At 45.3% G+C, this 26,180-nt stretch overlaps 1 long non-coding RNA gene across 1 annotated transcript in view; it reads right to left on the bottom strand.

Moving 5' to 3' along the window:
• LOC138568931 (uncharacterized) overlaps positions 1-25,974 on the bottom strand; it is a 43,874-nt gene extending 17,900 nt beyond the window's left edge. The window contains exon 1 of the long non-coding RNA XR_011303008.1: positions 25,603-25,974. This is a non-coding gene — a long non-coding RNA (uncharacterized lncRNA). The remainder of the gene's footprint in view (positions 1-25,602) is intronic.
• Positions 25,975-26,180: the final 206 nt, after the last annotated feature.

Here is a 26,180-nt window from a genome sequence, read left to right as displayed (position 1 = left end):
AGTAAGTGCTATATAATAACACAACATTATCATTTGGCCTTGGACATCTGCTTGCATTCACAGTAATTTGGTAAATTGGCCCATATGCGCTGATATACTGGTATGGAAATACGCTGCACCTACTAAGGCACGTAGGAGGATAACACACACCAGCAGATACCCAAACCAAATGCACACATACAGCAGACAAAGATTTGACACACACACACACATACACACACAGGTGCCTCCATAATGCATCACAAACAAATACTCAGAACACATACTCCGTCTCCGCACACCTACACCACGACATACCATCCACAACATAGATACACACGAAACACACACATACACATTACACGCTTGATTGTTACACTAACAAAACACATGTTTGCATGTCGCATCTACATAAGCATAGACCAACTCACAGACACATCCAAGATACACATTCTCTGCAGAGACATACACAGGCAGACACACACACACACATATATACTGCGCCAACCAACCACATACAGACATGAGCAACATAAACTATATATTCACTCACACATAATCACGCACAGTACATATGTGGTGCACCCAACACAATCATGAACGTCCAGTAACACACACGCGATACTTACTGCACGTCCACCACATATACCCTCTCAAACATATACAAGGTGAACTCGGGCAGCCAGATGCACGAGACGCAACTAAACATACCCCCCCCAAACCGCAGACACAGCTCTGAGCCTATCAACATTGTAATGAAGTCCTCATGCGAATAAATATTGACACTATTTATTTGCACATTCCATTGAAAGGCAGTTGAGATCAGATTGGGCATCATTTTTGTGTGGGGTGGCCGTGGAGGGGTCACAGGCGGGATATGGCCATTTTATAACTAAATATGAGTATAAAACGCTGGCCCTGACTTGCAAAGGAAGGCGATTTCAAAGCTATGCATAGAATCACTCGTACGCACATCCATCGCTCCAGGACGTCATTATGGCGGGTGTAGGTGTGTGCAATGTAAATGTTTATAAATGTGTACATTTGTCACAGTGACCCCAGACGATCACAACAGAACGAACAGAGGGCAGACGGCACACTGATGATAATAAGTAGGAAAGTCACCAAGGAAATGAGTGCCATAAAGTTGTTCCTTTATAGTTAAGGGTTTTGCCGGGACTGTCCCGTAACCGGGTGCTCTGCTCTGTCCCCCTTTCTCAAGATTATTTTTTTCACTGCATTGTTCCCGGTTTTTGGTAGTAGGAATGTGACATTTTACAAATTAAGATTGTGATTGTAATTATTTGTAAAGCGCTTAAGCACAAGTGCAGTGCTTCAAAGCTAGTGGTCATTTGTGATAAAATAATTCTAATATGTGTTTATTCCACCAATAACACTTGAACCTCCTTCTGCTCCAACCAGTATTGAAATGTAGTGCCTTGACAGCCACTTTCAAGCGCTATTCCTACTTTTATGTTAGTTGCCCTGTCCCGGTCTGTTACTTTTTAAATCTGGTCACCCTATTTATACTACCTATTATATGGAGAGAGAGAGAGAGAGAGAGAGAGAGAGAGAGAGAGAGAGAGAGAGAGAGAGAGAGATAAAAGGAGAGAGAGAGGGGGAGAGAGAAAAAAAAGAGAGAGAGAGAGAGAGAGAATGTGACTTCATCAAGGAGATTTGATCGACTCCAAATCCATCTAATATTTTGTTCTTTTAAGCCACATTTCAGCAAATATATGAAGGTGGGAGACCCCCGGAGCCCCACCTTGCCCCCACCTCAATTATTACCCTTAACCCCTCTCCCCACATATGTTTAAAGGCAGGTCACAGAGTCGTAAAAAAACGCACTCATTTTGAAATACTGCTGCAATGCTTTAACATTCAAATTTGGAAAAACCAAAAGGCGGTCCTAAGTCTCTATGTGCAGGTTACTGCCTTTTCTGGCTTACACATTTTCTGAATTTGACATTTTGCAGGCAAGCAGAGAAGAAACGCGAAAAGCAGTACATTATTGTAACGTAGTCCCCTCACTCTGACCGATCCATCATTACAGAAGGCGCGCCGCCCACATGGAATGCACACACGCGCCCTCTCCTACAAATGAGCCATTTGCCCTAAACATAACTTAAACTGTTCCCATCTGTAGACCACTGGGTTGCTTTTACCACCTAGCCACATTTCACCTCCTCGCTCCGGAAACGGCTAAAATCCCGGCTCATCCAGACCCTACGCTCTTGTTCATAGTAGCGCCTAATACTAGTTTTTGTAGTCTCTGCACCATCCAAGCACTTGAATGTGTACTGTACATCTTAAACAAATAAATGCGTGGGCTTTTCTAAAATAAAACAAAGTGAAGGGTAAAGGGGTGGGTCAAGTCATTGAGACAAATAGGATGCAGGAATGAAGTGGTGCGATTCTGGGCTTGCCCCCCCCTCCATTCGTTTCCTGTAAAGTGTGCTAGTAATGAATTCATTATGACTTGACCAGGTCATCTGCCCTGACAATATTCCATTCATGGATCCCAGCACTGCTGGTTTGTATGGCCAGTGTTCCACACTCCCTCTTTTCTGGAATTCATATAGCCCCCATACTTCACATGGCAGGCAGTACAGCAGGTGCCTAGTGTCACTGGCGTTAAAACAAAACAAAAAAAAAATCAACCCAAAAAAACCAAAAAAAACCACAGTGATGAATGAAGCGAAATGCTCAGGGAGCGGACCCGGCCATTTGCGGCCTAATCTGCGTGAAGGAATCGGCTACTGTCGACGAATGATACCCTGCTCAAGAGAGATGGGAGGCGAAATGTGGGTTATGTCACTTATGTGAGATTCTGGCAGGAAAGTGGGGGAAAAAAACCCAGCCGACGCAAAATGGCCATGGTTTAAAGTTGACAGCTTTACTCAACGCTGCCTGGAAGTATTTTTTTTTGTTCTCATTTGAATTTCTGAATGCACTGCACAGCGGTACATGAGTTTTATGTACTCAGATGAAATGCTTGTTTCCGTGAAATGACTGTGAAATGGATTGTTCAACTAATTCATGCAGCTGGTAAGATAGCTCAGTAGGTTGAGCTCTCGTTCGTGCAATCTGTTTGATTCACAGGTTCAAATCCCGGCAAGGTCGACTCGGGCTTTCTTCCTGAGTAACATCTTCTATTGGGTGATATAAATGTATGTAACATTTGTTCTATGTAAAGCACTTTGGGTAAAAGCGCTACGTAAATAAAAAAAGTTATTATAATGTACTTGTGTCTCAGGTAGGTTTGCCGTCAGGCCAGAGGTTAGCCGTTGTGCTTTGTTCTGATCCAATGATTTCCACATGGTTCTTTTTACGTCAAAGCAGGTAGAGAGAATTTTTTTTTTCTGGAAACTTCTAGAAGCTTTGTATATCTAAAATAAAGAACTTGGGGACAGATTGTAAAATGTAAACATGAACAGAGGGGGAATTTGCACCCAGTCTTAATAATTAGTACCCAGAACTGTTGAATCATTAGAACTCGTATTCCTCTACAGAACCCTGCAGCTCCCGTTCTGCAGCCTGTCAGGCTATTAAAAAGGGGGAAAAAACATGTGCCAACCAGGCTTTGTCTCGGGAGGATAGCTCAGGGGCAACGCGCTCACCTTGGAAGTAAGACGACACAGAGCAACACAAGTTCGATTCCCCCGTTCCGCGCTTAGAAACCTTCGGGTATTAAGAGCGTAATAAATAACCAATCATATCATATCAGGCTTGGCTCCACCCCAAAAAGGACGGGCCAGCTCAAACTGCAAGATCCCAGCCAAATTCAGTTGAAAAGATTCGATGGATTTGGCTTTGACCAAATCTCCTGCCAGTAAACCTTTGGCTGGCTGCTCGGATTTGGGTGAAGTATTCCAAACAAAAAGTTTCTAATGCCCCTCCAAAACTGGAAAGACTGGGAAAGATCCGTTAAAAAATGTTAAAGTAGTACCTGCAGTGATATTAATGATACATATGGTGATCCATTCTTGTATCACTTCACACAGCAGACCTGCATGCAGCCCCCCCCCACCTCACCCCAGGCACACTCACATGGCATGGCATGGCAGGGAAAGCCCCTGAAAAGACAGTCCACTCCTTACCTCAGTTGGCTGGCTGTTGGCTGGGCTGCCTGCTGCTGTCTGTGTGGCCGGCACTGGCACTGGGTACTCCACTGTCTGCTGGCCGGCCGCCTCAGTGCTGCCTTGTGGTCCTCCTGTCCTGTATGGGCTGTGGGCACTGGCACTGTCGTCGCTCGTCGGTCTCGAGAGTCGAGGTCCACTGCAGACGGTGTGTGCTTCAGTGCTTGTGTTGTGGGGCACTGGGGCTCATATAGCAGCAGCCCAGCCACTCCAGCAGCATAATGTATGAATACATTTGGCGGCAAATTGGGCAGGCATTCGTCCACGGCGCCGGCGGCCCCGGGGCCCAGCCCAGCCCCCAGGCACACAAGTTGAAGACAGTTGCAAATAAGTGTTACTTACTACCTGCAGCAAAGTTGAAAGCAAGTGTGAAATCAATGTGGAGTGTCAGTCACTGTGTTTGCAGTGCCGGGCTCGGCGCCTCGGCCCCAGCTCAGCGGAGCCCGCAGGCAGGCTGCATCCCCCAGGGTCAGGAGGTCTCGGAGGGGGGAGGAGGGAGGCAGGTGTTACAATTGGTTTGGTCGGTGTACCGTGTTTGCAATTGCTAAGTTCAGCCTGCCTCCCTCCCACAGTACAGATTCACAACTGTCGTTCTCTCTCTCTGTTGGCTGTGGCCGCCGCAGCCGCAGGCCAGAGGCTCGTGAGCTGACGGCAGGCGCACCGTCCCCCTGCAGTGGCACTGGCGGGCGCCCAGCAGGCCCACCGACGCGACACCGGCCCGTGAATTATGCACATGCATCTTCATCTGCATGCATCATAAATTATGATGCATGCATGATGCAGATGCAATCATCAAAGCAAGGTAACATCTAGTGACTACTAGTGTTACCTTGCTATGATGATTGTGCAGAGCAGCCGGCGCCGCGTGGCACCTCCCCCTCTCCCCTCCTGGCTGGCTCCCGCCTCCCGCCTCCATGCCCTGCTCCTCACTCACACCACGGCACTGGCAGGCGAGGCGACTCACCCCCCCCCCCCTCCGGCCATCCCTATCTGACTTGGCCGCGCGCGGGCCGCGTCGCCGCAAATATTCAAGGCTCGGCGCACTGTCTGCAGCGCACACACGCAAAATAAAAATACATTATTTTTTTTACAGATGTGGCTGCTGGAAAACCGGCCCCAGGGGACCCCAAAGTCGTTCGGCCACGGGCCGAAAGACCAAAAGGGCAAGTCCGACCCCGCCCATATCTGCCTCACACAAATTATACAGAGCATGATCATTCTTAAGGTGACTAATAGAAAACGCTTTGATTGTGATAGTCACAGTATATGCATTCCCCAAATGTGCAAATAAACTTGGTGGGTCCCTAAATGTTTTCACACATTTCTTGGCATTGTGAGCAATTGTTCTACTCTGATGGTTGTCCGAATTGGCATTCTTTAGGTATACCTTACCTAAAACGTTTTTGATAATGGTACAATCAACCCCTACATGGGAAACACGCATACATTCAGCAAGCTATATGCTGAGAGTACCAGGACAGGGCACTAAGGCATGTAGGATAACACGCCTTTGCCTATCTACTACAATAAGATTACAACATGTCAAGCTATAACTTTGCACTTGAAGTCATGGAGGAATTTCCACAAGTGCTGCACGACAGTACCACACAGGAAGACAAATTCAACAATGTAGGGTCACTGTCAGTCCCGGGCAGCTGTTCTTCCTGTATACAGAATCTATACAAGGCCAACGATTACGTCACTGCCTGTTCAGTCACTCTTCCAATTAATCGGACGCTATCTATGCTTCCTGGGAATGGGGTGCATTAACTAACAGTTCAGGGCCGTAAATGAATGCTGGTTCCTCTGCTACACGCAGTTCCATTTTTATTCCCATGCAACATGGCGCCCAGACTTCCACAGACATCACCCTCCTTGGTTAGCACTGACTCCCTCTTGGTGTCAGCTGGGTGTGTGGCAGTATTCAAAACACATTGGTGGCATGACCCAGGTAATGTCCTCAGATTCTACCCGGTAAGCATGGGATGCATTTGTAAAAGATTCCATAAAGTGGCATCTCACAGCCAATAAACTGGGTACAGTTCTGTGCCTTAAATTGCTCCAGAGTTGCCGGATCTAGGTGAAAGCACCAATTCTTAACTAGTACCATACAGTTGTGGCGGCACAGAAGTACCAGTGAGATGACACAGACCACAGTCAAGCGAACACTGAGCAGAAACTTGTTTGCGGCTCTTCACAAGCACCCATCCCATGGGGCTCTTGGATGAGGGGCCTGTAGTTGCACTGCTGGTGCTGCACCCTTGCTAGTCGCATCCACGGGGGTATCCCACACTGCACTGGAAAGGCTTACAACCAGAGTGCTCCCTTCCCACTCGCTGACAGCACCACATTTACCACTCTGTACATGGCAGTGCCAACACCCTCACTAATGGCTGCCAGACCTTCCTGACTTTTATGCTGCCAGTCACTTTGGTAGTCAGGTCATTGGCTGCAGCTGCAGTTTCCAATCATCGGCAGTACTTGGACTGACAAAATGTCACACTTTCAGAATTTACTCTGTGTCAACTTCCGCTGGTGTAGTCACATTGCAAATGCTCAGTACTGCCTTAGTCAGTAGGCTTCATCTCTTTTAACTAGTTCATCCCCAAGGTAAACTTTGATGCCTGTTGTCACATATCCGGTGTTCTTTGATACATACTTGATTGTGATGGTGTTGCTTAGGTTGAGGGGCAGTGACTCTCTTAAAACACAATAGAATTTTCAATTCACCTATGCTTGTCTCATCCTCTGACAAACTGGACTGCCACCTGCTCCAAAGGCATCACAGACTCTCCACCCATGCCAAGAAAAGAGCCCACATACAGGCTCGGTTTCCTCTGCATCCAACAATACGGCTGAACTCTTCAAGATCTGCAGGGAACTAGCCAACCCTCCGCAGTCGCCTCCTCCCCTTCTCATTCCCTGGCACTCTGCAATGCACTGGCCACACACGTCACCACCAAAACCCAGGACATCCTGAACACCCTTGCTGTCCAAAATCCAAACCCACCACACACCCTCGTGCCTCCCTTGGCCCTTCTCCTTTCTGCTTTTCCTGCTTCTCCCCTGTCACAGCAGAAGAGGTTACCAGAGTTGTCCGCTCCATGAAGGTCTTTTCTAAACAGGTTTCCCCTTGCTCATCCAGGTCCATCAAGGATAACATTGGCTCTCTTACCCCCGCACTCACTGATTTCTGCAAACACTCTTTTCTCACTGGATCTTTCTGCTCCTCCCTTAAGCACTCCCTTGTGCACCCACTCCTGATGAAAACGCATTCAGCAGACCCTACCTGCCCTGCCAACTACCGCCCTATTTCCATCACCTGCTTCCTGGAGAAGCTGCTGGAGAAGCTTGCCTTGCCCCAACTCAACTCACACACCGAACTCGTTGGTGGTCTCCACGACCATCAATCTGGATTCCGAGCATCCAGAGGCATGGAAACTGCTCTTCTGAACACCAGGGAAATAACTGCCTGCATCTTTGGACTGCAACTACCCAGCTGTCCTGATCCTGCTAGATCTCTCCTCAGCCGTTGATACATTCAACCATTCCATCCTCATGCAAAGGCTCCGCAATACCCTTGGTATCTCTGAACGGCCACTGGACTGGCTGACATTCTTCCTAACTGACCGCTCTTCCCAAATCATCCTGGGCACCTTCTACTCTGTAGTGTCCCCCAGGGCTCTATCCTCTCCCCTTGGCTCTTTAACATCCACCTAACTCTGCTTGCACGCCTCATCTCCTCCTTCTACTCCAAATTCCAGTGTTACGCAGATGACACACAGCTCTTTTTCAAACTTTCTGCTGATCCCCTGCATCCTCCATCGTCCGTGACTGCCTATCTGCCATCAAGTCCTGGTGCACCTCCAACGATCTCTGCCTCAATGCCTGTAAAACTGTGATCCTTTCCATTGGGACCTCTGCTCCCTCCTTCTTCCCCTCACTCTGGCTATCCTCCTTGGGCTCTCTCCCTGCTCCTTCATCTTTGACTCCTCTCTCTCCTTCCTTCCTCACACTCTGGACATTGCCAAGAAGTCCCACTTTCAGCTCTTCCTTCTCAAAGGAATTCGACCCTTTATCACTTTCCCCCAGAGGCTCAATGTTAACAGAGCCCTGGTTCTCTCTAGGTTTGACTATTCAATAGCTTCCTCCTGAATTTACCTTCTTCCACTCTGCAACCCCTTCAGCTAATCCAGAATAGGGCGGCAAAACGTATCATTGGCCTTACGCCCAGGGACCGCATCTCTCCTGCCCTAAAAAGTCTTCACTGGCTCACAGTTGCTGCATGGATTAAATTAAATTCCCTCTGCATCATCGATAAGGCTGTCTGAGCCTGGGGACAACACTATCTTCAACTTTATCCTACTAAAAACTCTCCCTCTAGACCACTACGTTCCTCTGGAACCAACTCTTTGTAGGTTTTGCGAAACAGAGGGTAGGTGTTCGATAACTTTCCTCAGCTGGCTCCCTCCTATTTAACAGCCTCCCCCTGACTCTGTGCCTTGAGCAGGACTTTCTTGAATTCTGGAAGCACCTCAGATTTTCCTCTTTACCTCCTCCTTTTCTTCTTTTCTCCTCTGCTAATCCCACCGTTGCTGTGATTGATGTCCTGGGCCTTAATGCATCCCGGGGCTCCTGACCAACCACAGCCAATCGGCACAGCTCCTGTCTACTGTGGGAAAATCCCCTTCAAACGCTTTCTTGGCATGTGTGTGACGAGCATTGAATACTGCCAGCCAAACAATGGCTCTGCATTTGTTTTTCTTTCGAGTTGAATCATTAGAAAATTACCTGCATTCAGAACAGCACCACAGTTGCTGTTCTGTCCTCTGAATACTAAAGCTTCGCACAGCATTCAAGACGGCCCTACATTTTTCTTTCTTTCATTAAAACATCACAAAGTTGTGCCCTACATGGAAACCCATCTCAGCTCACTTTATTTCATCTGATTGCCAAAAAGTTAGGCTATACCTACCAAGAACGGCATTGTCTACTAATAAATCACATGAGGGGCAGGGAGTTCTGCTTTTCACTCAACACGGCTTTTGTTTCCTTTTAAAGTGAACCATAGCGCTCAAATTGCAGTAAATGAAAGAAATAATGTGGCATTTCTTTTTTTTCATGTCAATATCAAAGACATCCTGTGCAGCATCCTTTTGTGTCCATAAACCAACAGTATATGCAAAACCCCCCAGAAGATTAATTGAAATCATACTGTGGTCTGCAGAAACCACATTTGTAAACTTGAAATGAACTTATGTGAATCTGCTCTTTTGAAAATAAAGAAAATGCAGTTTAAAAGTTAATGTCAAATGACAGCTTTTGCTCGCACAGAAATGTTATTATATTTATCCCCAGAAGACTTGGTTACATAGAAAGGAATCAGAAACCAGTACAACTGGGTTTTTGGCCCAGGCACTGAATTCAATGGCAGGCTCTGCCCCACTGAAAAGTCACATCCATAAGTGAACCGGCCCACAATGACATATGAAAAGGCCGAGAGTGTGAGGATTCACTGCCCTGCTACACTAGCAGGCAGCCCTGCCAGAAGGAACAATGGAAACCAGTAGGGCTGGTGCATGATCGAGAGGTGTGATTTCCTCCAGCACCCCTTTGAAGGAAGAACTGTCAAACATTGAAGGGCATCATAAAAGTCCTTTGTTGTAAGCCGAGCCTGGCAGAGACAGTTTGCTGTGGGGGTCTGCAGCACAGCCCACACATGTGACAAATCTACTCCATTGACATTAAAGGACTGCTGTATTTTAAGACATTTCTCCCAGCACCCTGAATAAGTAGTCATTTTGAATTATGCCAGTTTTCTATGTTATTTTTGGACAAATGTAAAGAGACCAAGTACATGTTTCTAGCACTTGGTGAAGTGAAATGGCCATGAAAGACACATTTCGGGGGGGAATTATAAATGGGACAAATATGAAACTGGGTTTGATGATGCAAATTGTTATTGGGATATATGTAGTCATTGGCAGTATTTTAAATATTATGAATTTCATAAAAATGTAAAAAATGTGCCAAAGGGCAATGCAACCTCGCACAGTGTCGGCGATCGGATTGTCCAATTCCCTGTGACCTATTGAATCCGCATATCTACTTATACCAGTGGTGCCTGGTATAAGTTTGAAGTTTTGAAATATAACTCATTTTTGGTCAAAAGTAGGCTGGAGAGACAAAGGTCATAAATGCAAACAAATAAATTATGTCATTTCCCCTGAACCATTCGGCCCAGGGGGAGGAGGGTGGACTGGTAGGTTGTCCGTTCCCAGGAGAGGAATAATTCCAGGTTACTTCCCCCCAGGTAGTAAATTCGATGTTGTCATTTTAGCTATATAAGGGGGAGACAGAGAAACACAAGGGACTCTCAAGACTTACTCTCAAGACTCACTCACTCAAGACTCAGAATCCATTCAAGAGCCAAGAAACCAAATACATACAGCCAGGCAGATCCATCCATTCATCCAGCTCAGGCACACCCAAGAATCCAGGTAGAAAGGAGAGTAGGCAGCTGATCCCATCCTAGAGAGTGCTGTGACCAGACCTTGCCTAGCTGTCCAGAATCCCATCCAGGAGCGCCCAGTGACCAGATCCTTTGGCCCAGATGTCCCAGTGACCAGATCCCTTGGCCCAGCCGTCCAGAGAGACTAGATCCCTTGGCCTTGCTGTCCAGAGACCTTGCTGGCTTTCCAGAAGCCCAAACTGAAGTTTACTTTGTAGGTAGCACATAACCCTGGTTCCCCAAACTGCATATCCCGCTCATCTGACCCTTGCACCCCTTTGAAAACACATTCAAGTCCCAAATTGCCAGTACAATCCGTTCACCTTTCCATAGAAGAATCTCTATTAGCCTGTGTCTGTAACGTATTCCTTTTATAGTTCTTTCCATTATCTGTGTAAGTCCTGGTAACATTTTGAAGTAATTTAAGTAATTCCCCTATAAGGAAATTCACAGTGCAAGCTGGTTAAAATTCTAAATGAACCACCTTGCATTCAGTGTCTTCCTTTAAATAACTAAAGTCATTATAATATAGCCTAAATAGAATTAGTCTCTATGTAGAAAAAAACCCAAATTTGCCTGTGTTTTGTGTGCCTTTCTCCAAATTCCGATTTGCATCTGTTCGATGGAAAAATATAAACTGCAGTCCCATTAAGAGTAACCCTTTCTATCAGAATCCTATCTGTTATGTGCCTCTGTTCCTTGTCCTTAAAACCGATTTCCGATTTTGACAGCTAAGCCCTTCCCATGGCTGTCTGTAATCATAAATCCTGTGTAGAGAAGAATTGCCATTCTGCCACGTGTTTTTTGCATATGTTTTAATTCCCAAATCGATTTCCTTACCTGTGTTCATGTTGTCTTGGTGCCCTGCTAGTAGTCTGTAAGCTTCCTCATCTCTCAAGTGTAGCAACATACATTTCTGTCCGAGCTATCCCACCGCGGTTGTAAACTGCTGTGCTAGTAACAAGTGAAATCTGATGATGCTGTTTTGCTCATAATAAGGTTTTCATTTTCGTTTATGGCCTCCCATCTTGGGGTAGTGGGCTGAATTCAAAATCTGAATTTTCCCTCTTCATTCTGACTCCTTGCCACTGCCCTCCATCTGCAAAGAATTCAGTTAGCAAGAGTTTGGGGGTGAGTGTGCAATGGGAGTGCTTAACTTGAATGCAATCTGTTGCTTTTAAAAACAATTTTTCTTTTGCTTGCTATTAAAGGTTTCTGTATATTATGTTAGGAGTTTAAATTCCTGTGTTGTGGGGACTTTTGCATTTATATTGCCACAACATCAGTGATTGCTGCACAATTGTTTGATTTTGCTTGATTTTTCCTTTGACCATAAAATGTATAAATATATTGTTACACACCGGCCTGGTTCCTGGTCAATTGCGACACTGGGTGTTTGTTAAGGTGGGTGCGAGGCGGGTTGGGGGACTGCTCAAATAAAGAACCCATGGTTGATTAAAGATAAAAAGCGTTTTTATTGTACGCCACATTCATGGTCAGAGGAAGGAGTCCCTGACTGGAGTGTGCTGTGTTATAAAACCGTTACACAGTGGGGGCTCGTGCCATGATTGAGATAAGTGTTCTCACCCGTGACAGTCTAACACAGCAGGCTACCCCATTGAAAGTAGTGATACTTTTAGGGGCTAGAAAACTGTGTTAAACTGTAAAGGCGCAATCCCAAAACGTATACCTAGGTATCAGGCCTGTGTCTCAAAATAATGTAAAATAGTGTAACAATAAACTAGGCAAGAGCAGGCTGGAGATTTTTGTCCTTGCATAGATAACTAAACAAAGGAAGAACACTCTTCAAAATGAGCACCATGGAAATTAACATAGCTAGACAACACCTTTTGTCCAAACTATTCATTAGAGGGGAATGGGCAGAGCAGGGGCAGGAGGCCTGGCTAACTAGAATGATGCAACAGGTCACCTTTATAAGCGTAGATGTGTGACAGGACAGTGGCCTGTTACATCAAGCCTTGACTGAGTTCTATATGACTCAGAACATCAAAGAGGAGATTAAGATGGTACGTCCAAATGATAGTTATGGAAGAAAAATACCAAGAAAGTATAACCTCTGCGCAAAACCAGTCTGACTTTTTGAATCAAACCCAGAGTGAACTAAAGCAGGTAGAAGTTAAATGGCGAGAAAGCCAAAACTCTGAGGTGGAATTTGGAAACCTCATCAAGCATCTCAAGGAGGAGTTGACAGTATAGCAATAAACTAATTCAGAACAGGAGGCCCAATTATCTGCATTAAAAGAGGAGTGCCAAGAAAAGGTTGACTCTCTGGAAGAGAGTCGACTAAAATTGAACCAACTAGTGGTATACACTAGGACCTGCTTAGAGGATATGATTGCTTTGCAAAATCAGATTGATCAACTAAAAGAGGAGAATAATAAGTTAATCATTAAAGAACTCCACTCCCAAACAGAATTTGACCAAGAACACCAGAAGTGAGGCACTATAAAACAACAAAGGAATAACCTGACTGAACAGATGGGCACCCTGTACCAGGAAAAGGATGCCCTATGCAAGGAAGTGTGCCAATTAAAGGCAGACCTGGAGAGAAGTTAGGCCTTCAGGAACTGACTGACCTAAAAGTAGAGTATGAACATTTAATGTGGCATATAAGTCAAGTAGAACATGATCTAGAAGAGACCTCCGAGGCCAAAAATGTTCAGAGATAGGAGATGCATCTCGTGCAACAAAAATTGGCTGAGTATTCTCAGGCAATACAAGAGGCCCAGAAAATAAATGAGGCCCTTTGTGATGAGAACAGAGCCATGTAGCAACACAAGGGAAGGTAATAGAGGTCAGTCAAGCACTGATAGCAGAGCACAAGGCTCAGGCCTTTGCATACTATCAAGAGGTAGGGGATGAAAAGGAGAAACTTGGGAAGTTAGAAAAAGAGTGTGCTAGGTTAAATCAAGACTTGAGGGACCCTGAACAGTCAGTGAGTGGCAGGGCAACCCTTGATCACAGTGTGATGCCCTCTGTACCAAGGGCCTCAAGTCAACGTACTCCCCTGTATGCACAAGGCACTGCTCACTTCATGTCCACAGGTTCACATGAACCAAAAACCATGAGGCAGTCAGACTCAAGTAGGCCCAGCATGATTGAGCCGGCAGGCCAGTGTCCATCAAAGATTGATAGACGTGCATCCCTGTTCAGGTTCAAAAATATTATGGCTGATGGATCTGACCAGGAAGACTCCTATGATGAGAAAATCGGGGAGCTAGACTTGAAGAAACATCCGCTCCAAAGGAACCACTCGGTTCGCTTTGCAGAGAAATAGGAGTCTAAATTGAGGACTCAAAAGGGTATTCTGAAAACCTCCACCCAATCAGGGATGTGGGGCGAGTTATCCACCAACCCTGGAAGCAGGGAGGAGTCAGATGACTACTCTGCTGTGCGAAAGAGGGAGTCCAAGGGAAGTGATCCAGAAAGCCCAAAGTACAACAGGGCAGAAGAGACTAGGCCCCATCATTCTGGGAGAGACTCCCAAGCTGAAAGAATCAGGGAGCGCCTAGAGGAAAGGGATGGGACCTCGAATAGCAGCAGCTCTGTGTCTGAGGGTGAACAGACTCAAGTGCAGTGGAAAAAGAAGGCTGCCAAACAAAAGAGAACTTTGATGAAAGGCCCCATTAGGCAGATAAAAGCTATTAGAAGTTTCATGTCCTTGTACCATAAAAATGCCAAATATTCAGTCTGGGAGCATCTGGAGCTATATGGCCAGATGATGACATCTTTTGACATTAAAAAATATAGGAATTCTATAGAGTTTGCCAAATCGACGTTCTCCCCAGACTACTCAAGCTTCTTTGCTGGGCTGGAGGATCAGAACCATTCAAGGTGGTCCACCTACAAGGCGGACATTTTGAAGCACTTATCCACGCACAGTAACCCCCAGGAGGCTTGCAAGGCGTCCTACAACCTACATTGTGGAGAGGATCAAGCCCCGAGAGAATTTGTTCAGGAATTAAAACGTGCATTTGCACAAACCACTAGGCAGGTGCACACGAGTAGTCGCTATTTTCATGCACTCTCGAAGTACATCATGACGCAGTCTGTAAGGGATTTCCATGATGAAAGGACCCTGCACTGGGTAATATAGCAGGCTGCCCGAATCTATGAGGTCCAAAAGCCTGTAGAAAACAAGAATACCCCCAAAAACCCCAAACAAAACAACCCCCCGCTGCTGTGAAGGTGGCAGAGGTGAAGGTTACCTCCATTTTGGACCTACAAATCGGGGGCCCAAAAATACACCTTCACGAACCAACCAAACCAGAGGCAGAGAAGACCACCTAACTAGTCACAAACAGGTGGTAGACAGGCAGGGTACCCCACCAATGTGCCCCCCACTCTGCCAATTACATCAGCCCTAGGTACAAGGGCAACAAACCCATCTTGGGTTACATGTGGACTCCCCTGGCCCAAGGGGGGATCCAATCAGGTGCGTACAGCTCCAGGAAACTTCCCTCCAAATTTCCCTCAGAAGGGCAGTAATCCCCCGCCCTCTAGTTTAAGTTTCTTCCCCAGGTACCCTCAAAACCCCAACATCCAGAATAACCCTCCTTACTCTCCCCACTTGCAGAAGTCTAGGCCACCAAATCTGGGAGAGGGGAGGCCAAGGGTGGAGGGCTACCCGGGAAACCATCAATACCTGAGTTACTCTGGGAGAAGGGACAGTTACCCTTCCCTAGAGCAACCCAGATTTGACTCAAGGCCCCCGTATCAGCCAGAAAGGGTGTCACAACTGTAGCACCAGGTCCAGAACCTATTCCAAGATGTGAGTCACATGTTGAGGCCTCGGCAGAACCCTCAGATGAACATGGCTGCTCAAACCAGCTCGAATCCAGCATCTGCCACCCCAGAACAATGACGGTGAGAGAACCCCGCCAACCAACTAGTTCCAGAGGAGGAGGCACGGGAGATAGGGGGATGCAAATCCCTAGAGGAAGCTTCCTTCCTCACCCGTTAAAAGCCCCTAGACACCCCGGAACCGGAATTTAAATCTCCTACCTCGAAATGCTGCAACCAAGAGAACAGAGGGTTGGTAGGAGAAACAAAGAGACAATTAAGACCCATTTTGTGGAGGAAGTCAGTGTCCTCCAGGTGGAAGGGGAAGAATCCTTGAAGGATTCTGGGAAGAAAGTCTTCACTTTCAAGGTTGGGGTGGTTCCTCCTAAAGAAAAATGGGTCCCAAAAGACCATAACTCAGACTGGGTAGGTATGGGGACTGACTCAGAATCGCCCATCCCGAACCCCAGAAATGTAATTCTGAGAATTTAGCAGTAACTGAGGGATCCTCCCCACAAACCAATTCTAGTGACTGTCTCCAAGACAAGAGCGACAGCACAGAATCAGAGGAAAAAGGGGAATCCCAGATTCCCCAAACTAAGTCTAGTGACTGTCTCCAAGAAGAGGGGATGGCATAGAATCAGAGGAAAAAGGGAATTCCCAGATTCCCCAAACCAATTCTAGTGACTGTCCTCAAGAAGAGGGGGATAGCACAGAATCAGAGGAAAAAGGGGATTCCCAGATTCCCAAATTAATTCTAGTGACAGTCTCCAGGAAGAGGGGGACAGCACAGGATCAGAGGAAAAAGAGCATTCCAAAATCCCCCAAATCAATCCAAGTGACTGTCTCCAGGAAAAGGGGGACAGCACAGAATCAAGAGAGAAAGGGGAGCCCGAAACTTCCCAAATATCAGAATGCCATTTACAGATTCCTAAACTCCGACCCAGAAATCTGCCCAAGATCCCATGGTGTTGGAGTCCACAATAAAGAAGTTCAGCACCCAGCTTGCCCAAAAAGCCCCTTTCCTTTGCCCCTTCGAGGAGAAAGAAGGTAGGTTCTATGCCCCTGTCCTTGTGCAAGGGCAATTTGCAGTTTTGGCACTGGTGGACACCGGATCCCAAGCCACTCTTCTGTCCAAGAGGACCTTTGAGCAGCTTAATTCAGGAATGGGGAGAGCCACCAAATTCCCCTCACCCCTCTTCCTGGACAACTCCAGAACTTCAACAGGAATAGCGCACTGCGAATCTGGAAATTAAAATTGGGCGACACAAGGTGAAAAATCTGGTTATAGTCGTGACTCCAGAGGGGACACCCTGTCTATTAGGGAATGACCTCCTTCAGAGGGTGTCTCCACTAATAGACTGTGTGAACAAGGTCCTCTGGACTCAGTCTAACCAGCCAATAAAATTAAAACAGAGCACCAACTCTGTTAGTCTAAATGGCACATGCCATATGGTTGAACAGCGATCTGACCAAATTGAGTTCCATTTTCAGAACAATCAAGAATCTGACATTACTGTAATTGCTGTAGGACAACAAGCCGGTGATGAGAAGTCCTCTCCATTCATGAAAATCAACCTTCCTTCCAGTTTCAAGTGGCATTCAACACTGAAAGGAAATACATTGAAATGTTATACCGATCCACATTTTGAAAACCCAAGTCCCATGATAAAAAGTGATGAAAAACCAGCTCAAAGCTTGGCTGATATTCAGAAAAAGGGTGAACAGCTGTTCCTCCCCATTCAGTTAAATGAGGGGAGGGAGCCTTTTCTCGCCCGAGTATGCTTGGATAATGGAAAAAGCTTCATCAGCAAAGCGCTGTTCAGGAAACTCCCAAAAGATCCGACCATTCCCACCTTTAAATTGGTTGATAAGTGGGAAACGGGCCTGGAAACTCTGAATTCGAAACATCCCTTGCCTAGCAGGTGCATGTTAAAAAATGTCCATTGGTGATAAAGCATAGGGCATGATTGTTGGGTTGTGCGAGAAGTCCCCTCTGCATTCTACTTAGGCAGTGACATTCTCAATCGGTTCGCAGTTAATTTGGACCTCATGAATTACAAGCCTGGTCCCGACTGCGGGGTAACCCCATGGGCTTTGATGATTCTGAAAAGGCATTTCGGTCAGCTCAATTGCTATCATATGCGGTTGAAATTCAAATTGGAGAGGAGGTCACCATCCTAGGATGGACCTGACAATTCCCACTTTCCCTAAAAATTAAGAGAGGACAGAAACTCCAAAACCCGGACGCTTATGTGCATTTAAATCACCATCTCCAACAGCAGGGGTTGGGGTTGAACCTGACACCATTGGTTGACTTAGAACGTAACACCATTCCAATATTGGTGGATAACAGCGACCCTATGAGTATCACTCTGGGTGCAGACACCTTTATTGGAATGGCAGTTGATGACCAGCATTTTTCCATGGACTTAGGGAATTAAATCATAGGACCAATCCCCAATGACTGCTATGACTGTGACGATAACATTCCGCTAGAAAATATCTTCATCCAGCAAGGGGGGAATTTCTTGGTGTATTCTTCCTGCCCTTACTGGGGCAAAAGGGTACCTGTGACATCAGGAGGAATGAGGTGATAGTCCAGGTCCACAATGACTGCCTCTCCTACCTGAAACCTCCTGTCCAGGTCAACACCCTCACCAGAGATCTCTCCACGCAGCTGGAGGAGACAGCTGAGATCGCAAAACCTGAGGTCTTGCCAGGCTTCAGGCAGATGGTTGAAGAACGGGTCAACCCTGCTGATGCCTGTGAGACCAAGAAGCAAAAGCAAAAGTTGAAGCAGGTGTTTTTAGATTTTCAAGAAATCGTTGCTGTGGACTCACTCATACGACTGTCGTTGCACCGAGATACATTCTACCTCAATTCCCAGGGACCCTGGTATGACTACTGTATTCATGAAGAAGTATTGTTTGTCTCTCGTGACTATGGAGTTCCTAAGCACAAAAATAAAGAACGTAGAGTCTTGTGGGAAAATGTGTCCAGTCCACAGTACCTTTATTCACATTGCCTTGTTGCCCTGCTAGTAGTCTGCAAGCTTCCTTAACTCTCAAGTGTAGTAACACGAATTTCTGTCATAGCTATCCAACTGCTGTTGTAAACTGCTGTGCGAGTAACAAGTGAAATCTTATTATGCTGTTTTGCTCATAAATAAGGTTTTCATTTCAGTTTCTGGGCTCCCATCTTGGGGTAGTGGCCTGAATTCAAAATCCGATTTTTTCCTCTTCATTCTGACTCCTTGCCAATGCCTTCCATCCATAAGGAATTTAGTTAGCAGTAGTTTGGGGTGAGTGTGCAGGAGGAGTGCTTAACTTGAACACCATCTGTTGCTTTTAAAAACAATTTATCTTTTACTTGTATTAAAGGTTTCTGTATATTATGTTAGGGGTTTGAATTAACTGTGTTGTGGGGATTTTTGCATTTTTATTGCCAAAACATCAGTGGTTGCTGCCCAATATGTTTGATTTTGCTTGATTTTTCATTGGACCATAACATTAATAAATATCATATGGTTACACACCGGCTTTGGTCCTGGTTCATTGCAAAACGAGGTGTTTGTTAAGATGGGTGCGAGACGGGTTGGGGGCCTACTCAAATAAAGAACCTGTGGTTGATTGAAGATAAAAAACATTTTTATTGTGCGCCACATTCATGGTCAGCGGAAGGAGTCCATGGCTGGAGTGTGCCATGTTATAAAACCGTTACACTACCCTCAGCAGTTGTCTTGGCACTCCCTCCGCCTTCGAGGTTTGCACTTACTCCTAACGTGGCTCCTGGCCATGTTGCACTCAACAACCCTAGCACTTCATCTGTGGCTCACCCATGAGCTCGGACTCCCCAGCACTTAACCCCTCTACCCTCTTCCTTGCTGCACTTGCACGTTCTGAATACTCACAAGGCATAGTAGGTTCGTCCTTTCATCCATTTTTCCCACTGTTCTCATTAAATATTGTGTTTTGTATTGTATTTCACTCCTGCTTGTCCCCTCCCCTCACCCTGTGGGCGCTTTGAAACTGTATTTTTCATACTGTATAAGTGCTGAACAAGCAAACAATAAATACCTAAATAAAATAAAGAATTCTAAAATCAACCTGTATCCTTTGTGAGATTATTCTAAATGTGTTGTTCTTCTTCTTGAACAACCCAATCTTTAGGTACACCCACATGGAGGCAGGCCAACGTCAGGTCCATAAATCCACAGGGCTACGAATGATACTGTCCAAACCATCCACTAATTCGCACTTTCTCTGTAAATCATAAGTGAAAGGTAAGAGGTTTTTTGCACAAATCCAGTTACAAGGAGAGTGTGACTTATTGACTCTCGTACAGACGGTCCCAAGCAATCTTGAACTCCTGAGAACATGTTTGGAGTCTTCTTCAGACTTTCATAGTAATGCTAATGCTCATGTTTTAGTTACTAGAGTATTTAGTGAATAGAGTACATTGTGCAGATCTTCCCATGTGGTGTGGCCCATGCATGTTTGCACCCATCACCTCTTTTGTTTAATCTTTTCATAGAGCCCCTAACAGCTGCTTTTCATGACCGTAGTGCAATAGGATTTATACAAATTGGCAACTGTATATCACAGTCTTTTTGTATGTGCCTATGATGTATTGGTCTATGTGACGGACCCATTAACACACTTCACCCCCTTATGTAATTTGTTTGATATATTTGGCAAAGTTGCCAAATGCAAGGTGTACTCATCAAAGGGAGAACTGTCTCACATTGTACGTTTGCACTCAGGCATAGCCAGGTCCCTTCTACCACATGTGTCATCATTTGCATGACAGAGTGCAACTGTGCAGGGGAAAAGGAGCCCTGCACTTTGCACTCCACTGTGCAAAGTGAGTAAATGCTGCCTGACATGCAGCGCCCACAAGTTCAATTTAACACTGTACAACATGCTTGCACGTCAGGCAGCGTTTAATTTCACTTGTGAATGCTGGTTATCATGCTCACACGGCAAGCTGCATTCACACAGACAAGTAATTGCTGCCCGTGCCCGACTAGCCAGCAAGCCAGGCAGCGCTTAATTGTAATCGTACATGCTGCCTGCCATGCCATCCAATGGATTCCCAAGGGGTCTGCCGGCTTTATGCTGGTGCATAAAGCCGGCAGCCTCCCTAGGGCTGTCCAGCATTTGCGCCGGCATCAAAATCCATGTCGGCGTAAATGCTGAAGCATTTGTATGGCAGAGAGGAAGCAACGTAGAAGACACGCAAGTTGCATTCCGCCACTCCTCTTGGCCATACAAATGCTGAAAATGTTGTGTGATGTGAATGGAGGGAGTTAAAGCTTTGCTCATGGCTTTTACACCTTCCATTCATGCTACGTCACAATGGAACCTGAGTTATATTTTCTAGAGACATGATAATATACAAGACAAACTTAAGAAAATTGCTATGACTACAAGAGAAGGGAGAAATTAAAAGTACAATTCTGGGGGGAAAAGGAGTGATTAAGATGACTTATTGTTTAAAATGTTTTAAAACTTTTAACAAGCTGGCTTTCCACTTACGTGCAAAAGATCTAAAACACATTTATAAAGTACTGAGTGACTTTTTATACGGGAGCAAAAACATCTCAGGATTGCTTTGCTCACTCTGCAAAACTTAAGTATGGTAAATTAAGCATGGTGGTTTTGGGTTGTCCATATATTAGGTACTAACAAACTCTGCAGAAAGTCCCCATTCCTTGTTATGCAAAGATGCTGTGGAGGCTCCAAAAATTGCGCTACCTAAACACTTGAGTGTCTACTAATAATGGAGACATCTCAACAAGTGGCCACAATCCCTGCCAAGACTTCATGCATTAGCAGAATGAAAACACGCATTGACAAAGTCAAAAGTTTTAGCTATTGTGTAGACAGAGCATAGTCGTTTGCCAGGCACTGCCACACTAGTATTACCTAGCCATAGCTTTGCTACAGCCAGGCATATGACATCAATGCCTGGAAAATGCCTACCTACAGGAAAGCCAACATTGATGGCTTGGACGATATGTGTTTCTGCAACTGAGACATATGAGGGCACAAATATTGCTTATAAACCCAGTGGCTGAAGGTAACATTGTATAAAACCTTTTTATTACACCATTTGCAACATCAATTAAAACATTAACTCTCGGAAGACTGCTTAGAAATTATACTTGCATGCACTACACAGCACAACATTAACATAATGTTTACATACAATACACAGCACAACTCCTCTCGTTCTACACCCTCTCCCGCTCCCTTCGCTCTGCTGACCACTTTCTTCTCACTGTTCCTCCTTCCCCTTGTGCCACATCCCGTTTCCGCTCCTTCCATCTCCTAGCCCCCTACACTGGAACTCCTTACCTCTTTCACTCCGCTCTATCTCTACATTCCGAACTTCTCTCAAATCTCTCCTTCTCCATTCCCTGCCATGAAACCCCTCCCCCCTTCCTGCTCCCCTCCCACCTCGCCTTATCTCCTTGATCATCTCCCTCCCCCACACCCCAATTCTCACCCTTCACCCCATCCGTTTCCATCCTCCTCTTCCCCTCCCCTCCCTCTCCCTCTCAGTTCTACTGCACTACTCGCCTTCTCCCCTCCAGTTAATTGCTCTACTTATTGTTTTGTTCGTCTGATTCTCAATTGTAAATTGCTTCTACCGTTACTGTTATAATGTTATTGTCATATGTATCCTGTTGTTAAAGTGTAAAGCGCTTTGGTGTAAAGCGCTATATAAATTAAAATAAATACAAAAATACAAATACAACATTTGATGTTACTGGATGATAAAGCTAGCACAGAGAGATAACTGGTAGCTGTGTTTTGGGCGTGCAAGGGCAGGTAGTGGGTGCGAATGGCCATTGGGATTAGCAAGGCCACGGGTGGTCAAAGGGTAGGTAAAAAGCTAAACACCAACTAAAAGCTGTCTGTACTCCTTACATTTTATCTCGCTTCTGTCAGTACTCCAATGCAACAGTTGTGGGTTGCAGATGGAACTAATAGCCAAAACTTCAAAACGCTTTTTAAAACTAGAGTGTAAAATTGGTGGATTTGGAAAACCTGAAGAAACAATGTTTGCGTGTTTTTTTCCTGAATGTGCACCAAGGGATTGTCTGGGCGGAGAGAGAACTAAAATTGCCCCATGTGTGCGCTTGCTTTGTGTAGGGCACAGTGTTCTGATAGCGGTGAAGAGGCAGGGGCACCTATGGGTTTTGTTTGCTTTTTAGTGTGTGCTAAAAGCAGAGTGAGAAGGGATCCTTTCTAGTGGCACTTGCGCCACCTATAAACCCAAACTATTGCATTAGAATACAGATAGAGAGGAATGGAAAATGAGGAGGGACACAAAGCTTGTAGGTGTTGTTTGGCTATTTGCCCACCCATTGCCTGCCCATGCCCATGTTAATCCATTTGGCCAGTCCCACCAAATTCCTGAGCCTCAACGGCCAAAACACCTCCCCATGCAAACTCTTTGAACTTGATTTAATCAAGCCTTACCATCACACTTTGCACTCAAAGTGCCTGCCAGTGTTCTTCTACAGCAGTCTTCTGAGAGTTAATGACTTCATTGGACTTGGCAACACACTACTAGTGTAACAAAAAACGAGTTGTCCAGGTCTGACTTTCACTTCACTTAAGTCCTGTTAAAAATAAAAGTTTGGGCTTGTGTATAAGTGTTAGGCATTTGCCAGGCACTGCTATTAGATTCCCAGATACTTGCACCATTTTGTACCTGCTACTATCAATGGCCATTATTACCACTAAGGCAGTGCCTGGCAAGTGCCTTTTGTATGCCTACACAAAAGTGCAAACTGTTGGCATTGCCAATGCTTGTTTTTTAGGCACACATGATTACTGATCACCATTATGTGGGTATGTGCGCATAACATAGATTCACCTTTTTCCCCTGCATTAAGCACTGTTAGATATGTGAACATGCAGATCACCTGGGCACTAGAACCTAACATCCCATCTTCCATGGTACAAGTACTCAAAACTTGCTTCATTATTCACAACCTTGTTTGACATCTTGAATGCAAAGACCCAAGAGAAACCAACTTTCCCTCGGCTTCCGCTCTCCTCGTCACTTCTGCCTCAGCCTTGCACAAACGACTCTCCCCTCCAGGTGGTGCTCTTGTGCACCAAGGGAACAGACACACATGGCACGCGGAACTGAGATGTATCCTCACGGATTACTAGTGGTCTCCAAGAGGATCTACTTTATTGGAAATGAAAATAGACTTGGACTTGCACTATGCGCAATAGCATGCAATTCTCTGACTTAATTGAACCACAATATGAATGAAAATCTAAATTTTAAATGAAAGATCTCTGTTGGTCTTGAAGCAAAGATGAGGGTACCATTTTATGGGACTGGGAGAGGTTTAAGGGGTTCTGGGACGATGTTTTTAAAAGGGTTGACCTGATTACTGGCTTAGCCCTTTTCAGGGACCCTATAGCTTGTGTTTTCTGCAACTTACAACCTGACTTGAAAATTTCACTTCCGAAAAATAAATGCCTTTTTAGTGCCTTAATCAGCGCTAAAAAGCATGTTTTGGAGCAATGTTGTTCTTGTACTCATCACAGCATTCAAGATAGGGTGCCAAATGACATTCTTGACTAGGGAGAATAACATGTTTGGATATCATGACATGATCTGGAGCATGTTTAAGAATGTCTAATTCTGACACATTTCCACTTATTTGTTTTTAGTTTGGGCTCTTAGGTGGCGCACCACCTCTAGGCTGAAGCCATTGCATTACAGTGCAGCTAAGGGGAAATTGCATATGGGGAGGGACAGAAAGATTGCACGTGTTGCTTGGTTATTTACCCATGTATTGACTGCTACTGAATGCTAATCCTTAGGCTATTCTCACCACCTTCCTAACCCTCTGCACCCAAAACACATTCTTCTGGGATCTCTGTGAGCTATATTTGTTTCAAGCCTTACCATCAAACTGTGTGTTCGAATTACCTTTCAGTGGGGCTTATTATAAATTTGGTGATATCTAAGTGGTAAATACGCAGAGATACCACCAAACTGTATTACCGTTACTGCCGCTTGGTCCGGAAGTATTACGGCCGGATTACAAGTGGCAATAAGCGGTGCAAGTCCCCATTTATTTTGAGTTCATAGGACTCAATGGGGGATTTTGGCAGAATCACTGCAGTAGTAATTCCGCCTGCTGTAATTTGCTGAAATTTGGCAGAAAGTCAGTGGATTTACCTCCAGCTCATAGATGGAGGTGAACCCTCCAACTTTCTGCCAAATCTATAGTTGGGTGGTGGGGTAATGTGGCAGTAAACGGTAATACTGCCAACTGCAACATGTTACCCGCATCACCCAACTTGTAATGAGGTGCAGTGTTTTTTCAATTCAGCCTTCAGAGAGTTAATGACATCACTGGAGCTGTAAATGTGCTACTAGTGTAATGAAACTGTCTTAAGCAGGTCTGCCTTCTGCCACTCGAATTATAAGACTATGCGTGACCTCCAACGAAGTCCTGTTAAAAAAAGCTTTGGCAATGACAAATAGTTTGGCTTGTTTATACATATTTGACATTTGCCAGGCACTGCTGTTGTATGCCCAGGTTCCTGCACCATTTTGCTGCTGATACCATCGATGGCAAGCTAAGACCACTAAGGCAATGCATGGCAAATTATTTTCCCATGACTGCACAAAAGTCCAAACTGTTGGCTTTGCCAATGCTTGTTGTTATCTTGTTTCCCCCCATTGTCCTTGTTCTGATTTTGTTCTAGGGTCTTCCTGATGTGCCACTCTTTGTGGCTCTTACTCCTCATGTTTCTCCCCTTTTCTAAGAAAAATGGGGCTAAGGCAGAGACAAGAAAGTGGTTATTAAAAGAGCATATGTTCTGAAAATATTTCTGAATAATATATGGTGTATATTCGTCCATGGTCATTTTACTTTGTGTGTTTTTATTGAAAGTTGCATTGTGTTCACTAATTTGCTCTTCAATAAAACGTGTCTTTAAAAAAATGAAATAGAAGGATGAACCGCAACCAGTGGAGACATCTAAATAACTCACTCACACCATTTATTAATAACGTGTCCGAAATATTTTACTTAGATTGCCCTATAAGAAGCTTAGGAGGCTCAGAGAGGTTTACCAGGCACCTCTCGCATACAAATAATCAAGACATTTGGGTACTTACCGTGGTAGCAGCAGACGTGACGTTAGTGCCAGCAGGTGGCGATGTGACGGCGGAAGTGATGTCATGCGCATTATCTCTGACGCTGTGATCCCTTCTTTGCAGATTTAAAAGTGAGGCAGTGTGAGGATCGTCACAACGGCCAGCACCAAAATGGCTTCCAACCAGCGGCCCGTTGTGCGTGATCTCGTGATCAGGTGTGACGCCTCTCTGGGAAAGCCTTCTTGTATTGAGGACTGTTTTTTCTTTGCTGTAGTTGGGAGGAATAATGTCAGTCACAGAAATTAAATGCAGAGTCTGTGCCCCTTCTAGAAATGTGTATACGACAGCTTGGATGTTCTGAAACACTACAAGTATAAGGAACACGCTAAGGTGTGCCGGAATTTGGATTTTCACTTGACGGGACTGATGAGTTTTTAATGAAGGAACTCCAGTATGGCAATGAAGACAGATCCCCACCCTTGAATTCTAATTCAGAAGCGTGAAATGCCATGACTACATGGCAGTCTGTGTTCATATTGCTCCATATGCTGCCGCATTCTATGAACACTGTAACAAAGTTTACAGGACTACTTGCCCTG

Source organism: Ambystoma mexicanum, chromosome 2q, assembly GCF_040938575.1.
Source record: "Ambystoma mexicanum isolate Mex_15411 chromosome 2q, UKY_AmexF1_1, whole genome shotgun sequence".
NCBI lineage: Eukaryota > Metazoa > Chordata > Amphibia > Caudata > Ambystomatidae > Ambystoma > Ambystoma mexicanum.
Note: the sequence above shows the minus strand (reverse complement) of the source record. Positions and strands in the feature narration are given on the sequence as shown.